Raw genomic sequence first — 14009 nt, 5'->3', positions numbered from 1 at the left:
CATGTTCCATGAGAAAGATTTCAAGTGGTTAAATTGATCTGTCCCTACATTTTCTCTTCAGGGTGAACTTAGAACGGTCTCAAAAGCTGGTTTAGGGGACATTCAGGAGTCCTCTGTGATCTGCATGAGTAAAGTGTCTGTAGTTGTATATGACTTCATGTGCATAGATGGGCAGTGCTTCATGGGAAAGTGCTCTAGGGCCATTTAGCTCAGTTTATAAGGCTTGAAGGTAATTAAGTTGAGAGCGGGAGTTCTTCCCTAGCTGGGCTTGTACCTTGGCTGCATCACATCTGTGGACTGCATCCCAAACCCTGACCAGCTGTCTTGAAAACACATGCCCTTGTTCAGAAGAAGGGCAGAACCACACAAGTCAATCACCATGGATGAAAACACGATTTCTCAGAGCACATGCCAAACTAATAGGGGTCAGAAACACCCTCATAATACTCCCAGGAAACCCACTGATTAGTCAAACTGGGTAAAGCTGGTTACCTCCCTGGCTCATGAAAACAAAGGCAGATGAGCAGCAATTTTGTTTCTGGGTGAGAATGTCTCGTGTCTGCGGGGGTCTCTGCTGAGAATTTTATTCTCAGTGGGACTACTCTGCGTGGGAGAATGGACATGGTCTAATCTAGGATGTGATCAAATAAGATCACACTTTGTTTTTCTTCTGTGTTCCTCTTGAAAGCCAGCTACAATTCTCATGAATTGTCCCATTTACTCTAATTTTATAATATATCAGGCATTAGATGCTAAGATGCTGAAAGAACATGCTTTGAAAGATATCAGCTTCTAAAATGGCATATTCAATAAGTCATTTGGGCTACAGTGCAGGAGGCAACATGTCACAGAGGCAAGAATAGTGAGGCCAGCTCTATTCTGTGCTATGCTGCTAACCTATTAGGTGACCTTGGAATAGAGACAGTTCATTTCTATGGGCCTCAGCATAACTGCTTTAGCTAACATGATCTCTAAATTTCCTTTAAAACTCAATGTTTCTAGTTTGTTCACTTCCTATTGAGAGCCAAAGTGAAAACATGTATTTGAAGTCAAGATAAAGTAGTTGTTATTAACACACTGGGGGTTGGCCATGAACAGACCTGTGTTCTAAGCTTGTCTCCCACTTATTGGTTGGGTAAGCTTGTGCAATTTCCACAGCTTTACAACTATGTCACTTGCAAGACAAGGATAAAAACCCAGAAACAATTTTTTAAAGGATTAATTTAGATAACATACTTAAATAGTACAAAATGGTAGCTACTGTTATCTTTTTCTGTACACACTTCTACATATGGTTTATATATGTAAATAATTTCATTACATTAGTGATGTATAAATAAAACAGTTCTTCATGTAAAATGCAACCTTTTCCAATAGATCTATGCCATAATTTGAGGGATAATGAAGTGACACCCACAATAAAATCTCTCACTGAGCGCAGAATGCCTGAAATTCCTGTGTCAGCGGTTACTTTTTACAACAATAGGGCACTGAGGAACCCATCTTAATGCAGTGAGTCACACAGGTTGTTCATTGGCACTTGACTGCCTGCAGAAGCAAGTCCTTGTGGTGGGACTGCTAACAGGTCAGAGGTGTTGACAGCAGGGAAGATGAATGCCTGGATACAAGTGAGCAGTATGGGCCCAGGCTAGAATGGTAAGACTCAAAAAGCACTACCTTGGGAAACCCTGGACTATCAGGTGTAACCCAGGAACTGGTGTGGTGAGTGGGTGAGGTGAAGAGGCATTGAACAGCCCCTAAAATACCAGGGTCCCTTTATGTTGAGTGACAGGACTTGGTAAGGCACCTTTTTTCATAACTACTTTGAGTAGCAGTTATCTCATGTTGAGCCATCTTTCTTAGGTTCACATAGAAATCCTTGGGCTTAGAGTAAACTCACAGATCTAGATCTGCTTATTCAGAATAGAGCCATGCACCAGTTAATTTTAAAATAAAATAATATTTTCTTCTTGAGTCTTCTGATGGGTGTAAAGAACTTTTTCTCACATTTTCTCTTATAACCTTTGCTTTCTTTAGTCAGTTGAGTTCTGATTTAAATTTCATCATATAGCTCTTCCTTTTAGTCTAAATGTCAGTTTTACAATAGGATATTCTTATTCCTCATTATAATTCATTAACTTAGCATTTCATAAACTTAATGCTGTAAATCTCATTAATCTGAAATTCAAGAAAGGGAAAAAATGGCAACCTACAATAAAAAAAGAATTCATTGTATCTGCTAAGTCATTTCAACCACTGAAGACCCTGACACTGAGCCAGCCTCCTTCTCTAACAAAAGAACTGATGAAAAAAAGCAAATGGCTGTGTGGAGGTTGGGGTCATTAAAGTTGGTTTTAAATTTTACTGTCACTGTGGCCCATTTATATTGTGAACTCTTGAACACTGGCTGCCACTGAGTAAGTTTATCAGTAACCTGTGATGATAACAGGGTGATCTGACGTCAAAACCATTACATAGCTATGCTTGGGCCCCTGAAGCCTTGGCAGCTGAATATATCTACTTCAGGCACACTGAAGACCTTGAAGTCATAGTTAACCATAAACTGCCTGTCGCTAGTGCCTTACTACCACACCTTTCCTGATTCTGGAACAATATTGTTGAGTAAAGTAGATGTGACAGAGACTGCCAGGCATCCCCCCAAAAGCTTTCTTCTTCCTGGGAACAGAGTACACCATATTCCAGATTTTTTTTTCTTCCTGTAGTTAGGCATGGTCATGTGATACAGTTGTAGCCAACTGAATGCAGAGTAAGTGTTAGGTGCTGTTTCTAGGCCTGGTCATTAAAACCTCCATACCTGCTCTTCCACATTATTCTCTACTTCCCGGCACCTGAAATGGAGCTGACCTCAAAGCAACCTCTGAAGAGGTGACGAAGATGGACCCATGTGCGTCAGCTGGCTTGGCGAATGATCGCTTGAAGGAAAGCTCCCTGACAACTGCTTCACCTACTTATTCTGTTAACACGAGGAAGAGAAAGATATCTATTGCGTGTGAGCCACTGGACATTTAGGAACTATTTCTTACAGCCACCAGAATATTTGTTAACTAATAAAGTGAATATTACTATTTGAGAAACTGCTATTTTAAGCCACTGAGGTCTGTTTGTGTACGTGTCTGTTTTTAATTTACCATAACATAAGTTCAGACCAACCCACAAACCACAGGGAGTGTATTTTATCATTTTATGAATTAGTCAGATCTTTAGTAAAGGATAAAAATCAATGAATATAAACTACTGGGAAAAGAGTAACATAGTTGTTCAAATGGAAAACAAGTGTGCTAGAGACCGGGGAAAGCACTTTAGATATTTATACATTCTCGCATTAAGATTCCACTCCTGACACTCACAGAATGCAGGAGTTATAAGGAACCATGCGGACCACCCATTTTTAATTTCACATTTGAGGCTCAAAAAGATGGAAGGAAGGAAGGAAGGAAGGAAGGAAGGAAGGAAGGAAGGAAGGAAGGAAGGAAAAAGGGAAGGGGAAAAGGAAAGGAAAAAAAGGAAAAGGAAAAGAAAAAGGAAAAGGAAAGGAAAGGAAGGCTACTACGTTAGTGAGGTGGGGAAATAAAGATTACTTACTGGAAAATATATTATTTTTAAAAAGAAAAAAATTAACAGTGAGGGATTGAAATGCTTTTTTTTTTTTTTATCAATGAAATCATTGGCCCTAAAGAAGATATGTATTTACTAGTGGCCCGTTGCATGGATTCGTGCACACTGAAAGGAAATTAATTAGAAGAAAGATTCATGTGGTAATTATGTTACTGCAAAAATTACATTTCAAAATAGTATATATAATATAGTATTATAAAATTAAAACATGCGTGCGATTGTTTCCAGTGAGAGCTTTATATGTATTGCACATGCGCAAGTCAATGTTTATTTTTAAATTGCCTGTGTGCGTCTTATGTACCGGTTGGTCAGTCAGTTAGTCAGACAGTCGGACAGATGGTCACTTAGATATATATACATTGAGTGGCCTGATTATTATGACCACCTGACGTTTGTAGGCAAATTAGCTATAATTTCACGCTGAAGTTGCTAGAGGGCCAGACCATTATAGTAGGGAAGCAGGTTGTTGACCACGATAGTAGAAGTGATTTTTTTTCTGAAGATATGGGTAAACAATGTGATTTAATAGCCTTTGAACATGGGATATATGTATATGTATATATATTTATGTATGTATATATACATAAACACACATATATACATGTATATACATGCATATACATACACACACACACACATATGTATATTAGGTAATGTGTTTAAAGTGCCACAAAGAGCTAGGCAATATTCAAAGTAGAAAGAGAAGTATTCTCCTCTAGATACACATATCAACAAAATAGGCTATTATTTAAAGTTCTAAATATGATTTGGTTACTAAAGGTTTGAAGATAGTTCAATGAAGAACTAAAATGATTGCCCTGGATGGAGCATTTGCTGGAACGTCATCCTATACAGACACCAAAAGTTTGCATGTTTGATTCCCAGTCAGGGCACATACCTAGATTGTGGGTTTGATTCCCAGGGGTGCATACAGAAGGCAACGCATTGATGTTTCTCTTTCACATTCATGTTTCTCTCTCTACCTTCCTCTCTGTTTAAATACTCAGGTGAGGATTTAAAAGAAATACACTCACCAAAATAATCAAAGAAAATGGTTAAAGATTGAACAAAAGAACTCTTAATTTTGAAAATGAGAAACAACAACAAAAATATAGTAGGTAGTGAATAACCAAAAGGAATATAATCATGAAAGGGATTTTTAGAAGATAGTGTATTTATCTGTGGAATTCCAAATGTATAGTCCTATACATGTGAACAGAAATTTTAATATAAATAAAATAATTACTTTTTAATATAGTAGGATATATGTTTCTACAGCAGAGAGCTTTGGTAGCATTTAGTCTGGTTGACAAACATATAGAGGACTTATTTGCAAGTAATATACACATAGAAAAAAATAGATGTTAGGCATATATTCTTAAATTATTTAAAGTTATAATCATAAATTATAACTTTTTTCCCAGAAAAATATTTATGATATCAGTGTTACTGATAAAATATGGGAGGGGAAAAATCAATTTTTTACTCAGGAGGACAAATCTTATGTTCTAATATTTTTATAGTCCCAGTAGTTTGTACCATTTTTATAACTATACTAGAGGCCCAGTGCATGAGTCATGTACCAGAGGGGTCCCTCGGCCTGGCCTGCAGGATCGGGCTGAAACTGGCTCTCTGACATCCCGCAAGGGGTCCCAGATTGTGAGAGGGCACAGGCCAGGCAGAGGACCCCACCAGTGCATGATCAGGGTTGGGGAGGGACACGGGAGGTTGGACAGCCAAGGGGGGACTGTGGGGAGGGCTCCAGGGTGTGTCCAGCCCATCTTGCTCCGTCCTGATTGGCCGGACACCAGCAGCAAGCTAACCTACTGGTTGGAGCATCTGCCCCGTGGTCATCATTGCACATCACAGTGACTGGTTGGCTGTCTGCCCCCTGGTGGTCAGTGCACATCATAGCAAGCGTAAGCAGCCTTAGCATATCATTAGCATATTATGCTTTGATTGGTTGAATGGCTGACCAGATGACCTGACACTTAGCATATTAGGCTTTTATTATATAGAATAATATATATTTGTATATACATGTATATTAGTGCTGAGAGCATATTTCTGAAACTATTTCTTTTCACTAAAGAATATGCTAAGAAAGAGATCACAAGTTATTTAATTTTGGCCACTGTGATTTTCCTCCTTCCTCACTGAAGACTAAATCAAAATTATGTCTTGGTACATTTCCTTGTATTTCATTTCAATTGCCCAGGGAATCTCTCACAGAGGGAACAATTTCTGTTTTATGTTTTGTTTATTGCCTCAGATGAACCTGTTATGACTTTTCTAAATTCAACACTTGGCATTTTTTCTTCTTCTCTTAATTGTGCCTCTAGTCTCTTTTCCTGGTTATTATGGACCTTTTTTATCCTCAGGTAGATTCTTTATAATCTTAAGTAAAAAATATGAGTTGCTGAATTTTCTAAGTCAGAGTCAAAATTGGTCTTTTGGTATCATTTAGACACAAAAGACTGCAAATTCCTAGTGATCAATATGCTTTAACTTGCTGATTTGTTTTTGAGCCAGGACAAGAATTTTTAAAATAATGACACACAGAGTATGAATGCCATTTTGTCTGTATGTACAAAGTTTGTATGTAGAAATTAATTCATGTTTAGCATCACCGTGCTTAATACGACAGTGCACTTATTCAGTTGAATCAAGAGAACATTTTTTTTAAATAAAAAGATAAGTACTCTTTTTGTTGACATTTAATTAGCTTATAGAGGACCTTTTCTTGAATCCTACTGAAATCAATGCCACCAGGTGAAAATCTGAAAACACTGTAATGAGGCCTGACATAATGCATCAAAATCCTTACCGAATAAAGACGTAGTTGTAGATACAAAGAACAGACTGACAGTTGCCAGAGAGGAGGAGGATTAGGGGGCCGGGTGAAAAAGGTGAAGTGAACAAAGAAGAACAAATGGGCAGTGATAGAATAGTCACAGGGATGTAAATTACTGCATAGGGAATACAGTCAATAATATTGTAATACCTCTGTTTGGGGCCAGGTGGATACTTGAAATATCAAGAGGAACACTTTCTAAAGTATATGATTGTCTAACCACTAGGCTGTACACCTGAAACTAATATCCTATATAATAAAAGGGTAATATGCAAATCAACTGAATGGTGAAACAAACAGTCACTATGACGTGCACTGACCACCAAGGGGCAGATGCTCAATGCAGGAACTCGCCCCTGTGGTCAGTGTGTTCCCACAGGGGTAGTGCCACTCAGCCACAAGCCAGGCTTGGGCTCAAAGCTGGCGAGTACAGCAGCGGGAGCCTCTCCTGCCTCTGCAGCGGCAGGCCTAAGCCATTAGTCAGACATCCCCCAAAGGCTCTCGGACTGCTAAAGGGAGCAGGCCAAACTGAAGGACACTCCCCACCCCCCTGCCCCCAAGTGCACAAATGTTGTGCACCAGGCCTCTAGTAGAATATTAAATGTAATTGTTAATAAATCGTATTTGCAAAACAGGAACACCAATCAGAAAGGATATATGCACCCCTACGTTCATAGCAGCATAATTTATAATAACTAAGATTTGGAAATAGCCTAAGTGCCCATCAGCAGATGAGTGGATTAGAAACTGTGGTACTGTATATCTACACAATGGAATACTATGCTGCTATAAAGAAGAAGGAACTCTTATCATTTGCAATAGCATAGATGGAACTGGAGAGCATTATACTAAGTGAAATAAGCCAGTCAGCAAAAGATAAATATCACATGATCTCACTCATTTGTGGAATATAATGAACAACATAAAGTGATGAACAAAAATAGAATCAGAGTCATAGGAGCATCGGACAGACTGTCCAACCTATGAAGGAAGGAGGGGGGTGAAGGGGTAAGAGATACCAAAGGACTTGTATGCATGTATATGAGCATAACCAATGGACACAGACAGTAGGGGTGTGAGGGCATGTGCTGGGGGTTGGGGGCATCTGGGGAAAGGTCAATGAGGGAAAAATGAGACTTATGTAATACTTTAAACAATAAAGAATTTAAAAAATAAATAGTACTTGCATCTGTTAGGTTACTTCTAAAAGAAAGCAGAAGTCAATAGTAAAGAAAAAAGGTTATTACTTAGGTTACCCAGCTCTGATACTTATTTGGAATTTGATCCTTAGTATCTTAGGGTTCCTCTCAGATGAAACTCTCAATGTTTTGAAATTTGTACCCCTCAGAAAATACTGTGAAAAGAGACGATCTTTCCAGAAAACAAAAAAATATATAGCACTATCAATAGGGATTACTTGTATGCCAAAGGTGAAGTTTACATTTACAAAACATACACATTAAAACGTATGAAGTCTACCTTCTCCGACTAAATGTATTCTATGGAGATGTTACTCTTCAAATTCTTTTGAAACCTAGCTTGTACTTCATTATCATCCTCAAGCTCAGGCATAATCTTAAAATTGTCCTCCAATTATTTTAGGTATGTATATATACAAGGGTGGGCAAAAGTAGATTTATAATTGTGAGTACATGGGTCAATTTCTTTTTGTGTTATTAATTATTGTGTTGTTTATTTGTATGTGTAAACCTACTTTTACCCACCTTTGTGAATGTCCCCTAGTCTCTTCCTGGTTAATATGGACCTTTTTTATGTCCCCTTACTTGATTCCTGAGGGAAGAAACTGTCCTTTTGATTTACTAGTATCCTCCTGTCCTCCTCTTTCCAAATAGGCTAGATTTCATTACTGTATTACAAAAGCAACAATAATCACATGCACAATACAGCACACGAAGTGCCACGGTAGTTATAGGACAGCAAAAGGCATGCATGGTCCCCACTCTCAAATATGTTCTCGTGGTTCAATTGGCAAAATAAGACAACAGAGTCAGTGCTCTAAAAACTGCAGGACATTATGGTGATGAGGGAAAGCTTTCAGAGGAAAATGAGACTTGATCTGAGCCCTCAGTGAAGGGTAAGACTTGAGCTGGTAGAGAAGAGTAGTTGGCACAAATGGTGACAGAGAAGGAAGGGGGCCTGGAGTGGATGGTTTGCTGGCAGACAGTATAGGCATAAGTGAAAATTTTCAAATATTCCCATTTTAGTCCTTGTGCTTCACCTGTGAAGACTTACATGGAAACTGTACTTGTGATTTCACAATATGAACTTGTCCTCAAACTTACAACTACTTTCATCAATAGTGTTTGGTGCTAGAAAAATGAGACTTGTCAGTATCCTGTCTCTACTGTTTTAGTTAAAGATAATTTCCAATATTAGCTTTCACTGCTCTACTGTTTGACCTCCATGATAATTTCATGATTCCTAATTAAATGTCTTATACTGAAAGGCTATTGAGTTAAACACTTTTTTTCTAATTATGAGCTACTTTATATTAGGTTTTAATCTTGACAGAATTAATGGCTATCTTCTAGCACTTGAAATTCATGACTTCTTTTCAGATCATCATTCTATTTTAATAGTTCTTACTTCTCATCTGTAGATTTTATTTTTGTTATAAAAAATATAATTAAAATTGGGGAAAATTAGCAAGAAAAAGATTATGTCCTATCATCATTTAATATTGAACAAAGAGTAAAAAACATGGTCAGAAAGATACTGAGCGAGTTCTCTAGTAGAGTCTCCTAGGTCACAGAACTGCTAAAGAATGTATCTTAAGCAGAAGGAAATTGCTACACTAGGAAGGAGTGAACTGCAGAAAGAAGTGATGGGTGAAGGATTTACTAATCATATGCAGGTGATATTTCACAAGCACAGACTTTTAAAAGATAATGATGAAATCTGGGAAGGATAACACTAGGTAGGTATAAAAGTCTGGAAAAACAATGATGAATAAGTCAGGAGGGCAGGATGACAGGAGTAAAACAAGTTTAAATCTTTGTATTGTTCAGGAAAAGAGCTGAGATGCTGACCCACATTCGACTTTCTTAAATCAAGTTGACAATTTAAAAAATAATGAGTAACCATTACAAAATGAAACAGAATATAACCTCTGAGACCAGAGAAGGGGGGTGGGGAAAGGGAAGTCAATGCTCACATAACCTGAAAGAAAGAGACCGGGGGAGAAATAGAAGCCTGGGGAAGAAAACATTCCCTAACTACTTTATTCAATTCAGAAGAGCACCCTCCCTCCTTGGAAGGATATTAGTGGCAATGAGTGATGTGGGGCACACACGAGGACAAACATGTGAAAATGAGTTGTGAATTGGGCATGTTTATAATAAGGCAGCCCAGATAATGCATGACAAGAATGATAACCAGGGCTTTCAATCATCTTTCTGACCAACCAGTCTGCCGAAACTGGTTACAAATAATTAGAGTATATTATTTATTGGGAAAGGAAAACTGGTAGTGAGGCAGAGTCTGAGAAAGGTATTCAAGGCAAGAATTAATAGTGTATTTATGCACCAAAAAGAGTTCTCAGAATATACCTCTTTTTTTTCCCCTTTGATTTTATGCAATGTAAAGACTCAGTGAATGGTAAAATGCCATCAACAGCTATAATTCAGTGAAATGATTTTCCTAGAATCTGACCTGAACTGGTGTCTGATACTGGTTTCACATGGGACAAAGACTGGGAGGCTAAGAGATTAAAGTGAATATAACCTTGAAAGCATGATCTAGCAACAAGTATGTGGTTATTTAAGAATCACACTTCTTATTTTACATTTTCAATTTGTGATACTCTTCCCAGCACACCGAAAGTGTTTTCTCAGATTTTTTCAACTTAATATCCTCTTCTTCCAATGTTCCTATTTTTTTTTTCAAACAGGCTCTTTTAACTCTTCTTTTGATGTTTTCACTATGAAATCCTTCATTTGGGCTAATTTTCTTCACCAACATTTCTTATTGCCTATGCTTTCTTTGGTGTTGTTCTCCAACTTCCTTATTCTAGTCTTCCTCTTTCACTTTTCTGTCTCCATGTGCATCATCTATATATTTTTTTTTAAATTATATTTTTATTGATTTCAGAGAGGGATAGGGAGAGAGAGATAGAAACATCAATGATGAGAATCATTGATCAGCTGCCTCCTAAACAACCCTTACTGGGGATCAAGCCCACAACCCAGGTATATACCCGGATGGGAATCAAACTGTAACCTCCTGACACACAGGTCAACATTCAACCACTGAGCCACATCAACTGGGCTTGTAATTTTTAAAAGTTTAATTAAATTCCACAAGAACTTATTTAATTACACACACACATACACACTGAATTCATATCTTCCATTAGTAGACACTACAATGAACTCTTGAGCAATGTGGGGATTAGGAACATTGATTCCTTCTGCCCAACCAAGTTGTGGAAAATCCATGTATATCTTTTTACACACCCAAAAGTTAGCTATTAATAGCCTACTGTTTATCAAAAGCCTTACTGATAATATAAACAGTTGATTAACATATGTTGCATATTATATACTTTGTTCTTACAATAAAGCAATCTAGAGAAAATATTATTAAAAAATCATAAGGAATAGAAATATATGTACAGTATTTATTGGAAAAATCCACATATAAATGAACCTGTGCAGTTCAAACCCATGTTGTTCAAGAGTCAACTGCATAAGGTAGAACTTATGAGTTGCCTGGGCTCAAAGTTTTGCTACCTCACATACTAGTCATGTGGGTTTAGCCAAAGCACCTTCTGCATTTCAGATGAACTCAACTGTAAAAGGAAGATAATAACTATTTTATTAAATTGTGAATATTCAATAAATTAACATATGTGAAAAGTACAGAATAATGCCTGACATACATTCAGCATTTTATAAGTACTATCTATGTTCAAAGCACTGGGTTAGTCTCTAAGTACATAGAAGGTTTAAACATGGGTCCATGTCCAAAGGAAATGTATAATCTAGTGGTATTCCAGAAAGGTAAACAATATACCCTATGAAGAGGCTAACTGAAACAAGTACCGCATGGGAAAAGGATCCATAACCTGAAAAGAACTGGTTTCCCATGTTTAATGCAGCATTATTCACAATAGCCATTATTCACAACTTAGGTACAGAAAACAACCCAAGTTTCCCATCAACAGAAGAATGGATAAAAAAAGGTTTGGTATATATTAGAATATATGGACTACTATTCAGCCATGAGAAAGAATAAAATCCTGCCATGTGTAACAACAGGATCCTTGAGTGCATAATGTTAAGTGAGACAGAAAAGTAAAATACTATATAATATCACAATTCATAGAATGGTGTTTACCAGGGGCTAACAGATAGAAGGAATGGGGTGATGTTGGTTAAAGAGTGAAAACTTCCACTCAGAAGATAAGTTTGAGGGATCTATGCACAGTACTGTAATTATAGATAACAATACTGTACTATGTACTTGAAAGTTACTAAAAGACTAGATCTTAAGTATTTTTGTTTACTATGTGAGTCACAAAAAGACATTGTAATCATGTGACATGAAGGAGGTGTTAGCTCACGCTACTGTGGCAACTGTATTGCAATATATAAGTGTACTAAATCAACAAGCTGTGCACCTTAAACTTGCACAATGTTATATGTCAATGATACCTCAATAAAATTGGGGGAGAGACTTAGATAGGGTTTCATAGAAATATATTTAATTCCACAAGAGCTAACTTATTGCAAGCTCAGTAACCTGGAGTACGAAACTTTCTCAAATTGATCCTTGGGAGATGTATATTATTGATTTCAGAGAGGAAGGGAGAGAGGGAGAGAGATAGAAACATCAATAATGAGAGAGAATCATTGATTGGCTGCCTCCTGCATGTCCTACACTAGAGATTGAGCCTGAAACCATGACCTTCTGGTTCATAGGTCAATGCTGAACCACTGAGCTACGACAGCTGGGCAATCCTTAGTTGTTGTTTTTTTTATGAGTTAGGTATTATAAAGGTACAGGAAATATGAAATTATAATTAATGTGAGATTGGGATAGAAAGGCCCCTAAACTGGAGTAACTAAGTTCTTTGAAGATAGTCTGAAATAAACAATTTTAACAGCGTCAAACTTCCACATCGGAAAGAAAAAAAAAAAAGGTGTGAGGAGAAAGCAGCACCACCATTTACATTTTTATTGTGTGGCTTGTTGAAAAAGTACTAAAAATAGATTGCTTGGCTCCAAGCTTGAATCAATGATTCCTGAAGCTTTTTTCTTTGGGCTTAGGGTGTGTTTTTGTCTACTATGTAAGTCATCAAGTAGAAAAAGACTTCGGAAGAAATTCTATGACTACAGTTACTACATATTAAAGGCAAAGAAGGAACATTTTAAATTATCTGTATTATTTCTGCAGAATGAATAATTGTCTTTAACTCATGGACAATGGGATCCTCCAACAGCTCTCTTCATTTAATTTTAATAAATGATTCTAAGCTGTGTGTTTTGTCTCTTTTGCTTTGGGGAATTAAGTCTAAGTAAAATTGATGTGGCAAAGGTATAGAAAACATCAGACTTTCAAATAAAGGGATAGGTCTTAGATATATTTTCTTAGGAACAGACAGGTGACAGTGAGTATAAGAAGAGTAGTCCTAAACACTGATAATAGGCATAGGCAGTTCACAGTCAGCTTGCACCTTTCATAGACTGGGTGCAGCGTATCTGTATCTTCTCAGTAGAAGTACAGTAAGTGAATTTTTAAAGATGGAGACTCTGTCCGTATGTGAACATATTATGCTGACTCTTAGCATTGGGTTTCCTTTTCCATAGGGAGAGCTCTAGCATCTGCTTAGGTATAAAGAGACAGTCAGAGGCCTGCATGTCTAAATGCCATGTGAGTAGGAACACTATTATCCTGGCTGTAGCTTTGCTCTGTGGGCTTTGCCTCATGCATATTCCCAGGCACTGGAGCACTCATGAGCAAAATATTAACATTTAGATGTTGGGAAAAACTGGTACCAAGGTGATTTCTGTATCAAGAATTTTGGGAAGAAGAAATCACACATAAATAAGAGGTTGATATACTCTGGAATAAAACTGGATTTCTATAGTGCATAGAGGGAGGTTACATTTTTTGAATATCAACCATGAGCCAGCTGTTTTTTTTTTTGTGTGTGTGTGCGTGTGTACATTGAATTTAATACACTTTGAATAGTTAATATGTATCCTCATTATAAGATAAGGGAAGTGAGACAGAAAAGCTAAATGATATGTCCCAAGTTATTCAGTGATTGAATAGAAACTGGGTTAGCAACTAAGTTTGTTGTTTCAAACTATAAATAACCAGACCATCACACCCTCACTTGGTGGTGACCATTCTACAAAGGGTCGCACTGCCTGTCTGCTTATGTTGCACCATCCTGGGGAAATTTTTCTAATACGGAAGACTTCATTCATGTTTAAGAATCAAAAAACAGAGAACCACACATAAGTGATATGAGTTTACAACAGCAGCCTAT

General features: G+C 37.3%; 1 protein-coding gene across 1 annotated transcript in view; it reads right to left on the bottom strand.

Moving 5' to 3' along the window:
• ADGRB3 (adhesion G protein-coupled receptor B3) overlaps positions 1–14009 on the bottom strand; it is a 690088-nt gene that overhangs the window by 227068 nt on the left and 449011 nt on the right. The window lies entirely within an intron of this gene.

Source organism: Myotis nattereri (assembly GCF_964212035.1).
Source record: "Myotis nattereri genome assembly, chromosome: 6".
NCBI classification, from domain to species: Eukaryota; Metazoa; Chordata; class Mammalia; order Chiroptera; family Vespertilionidae; genus Myotis; species Myotis nattereri.
This window is presented reverse-complemented; position numbering and strand designations above follow the sequence as displayed.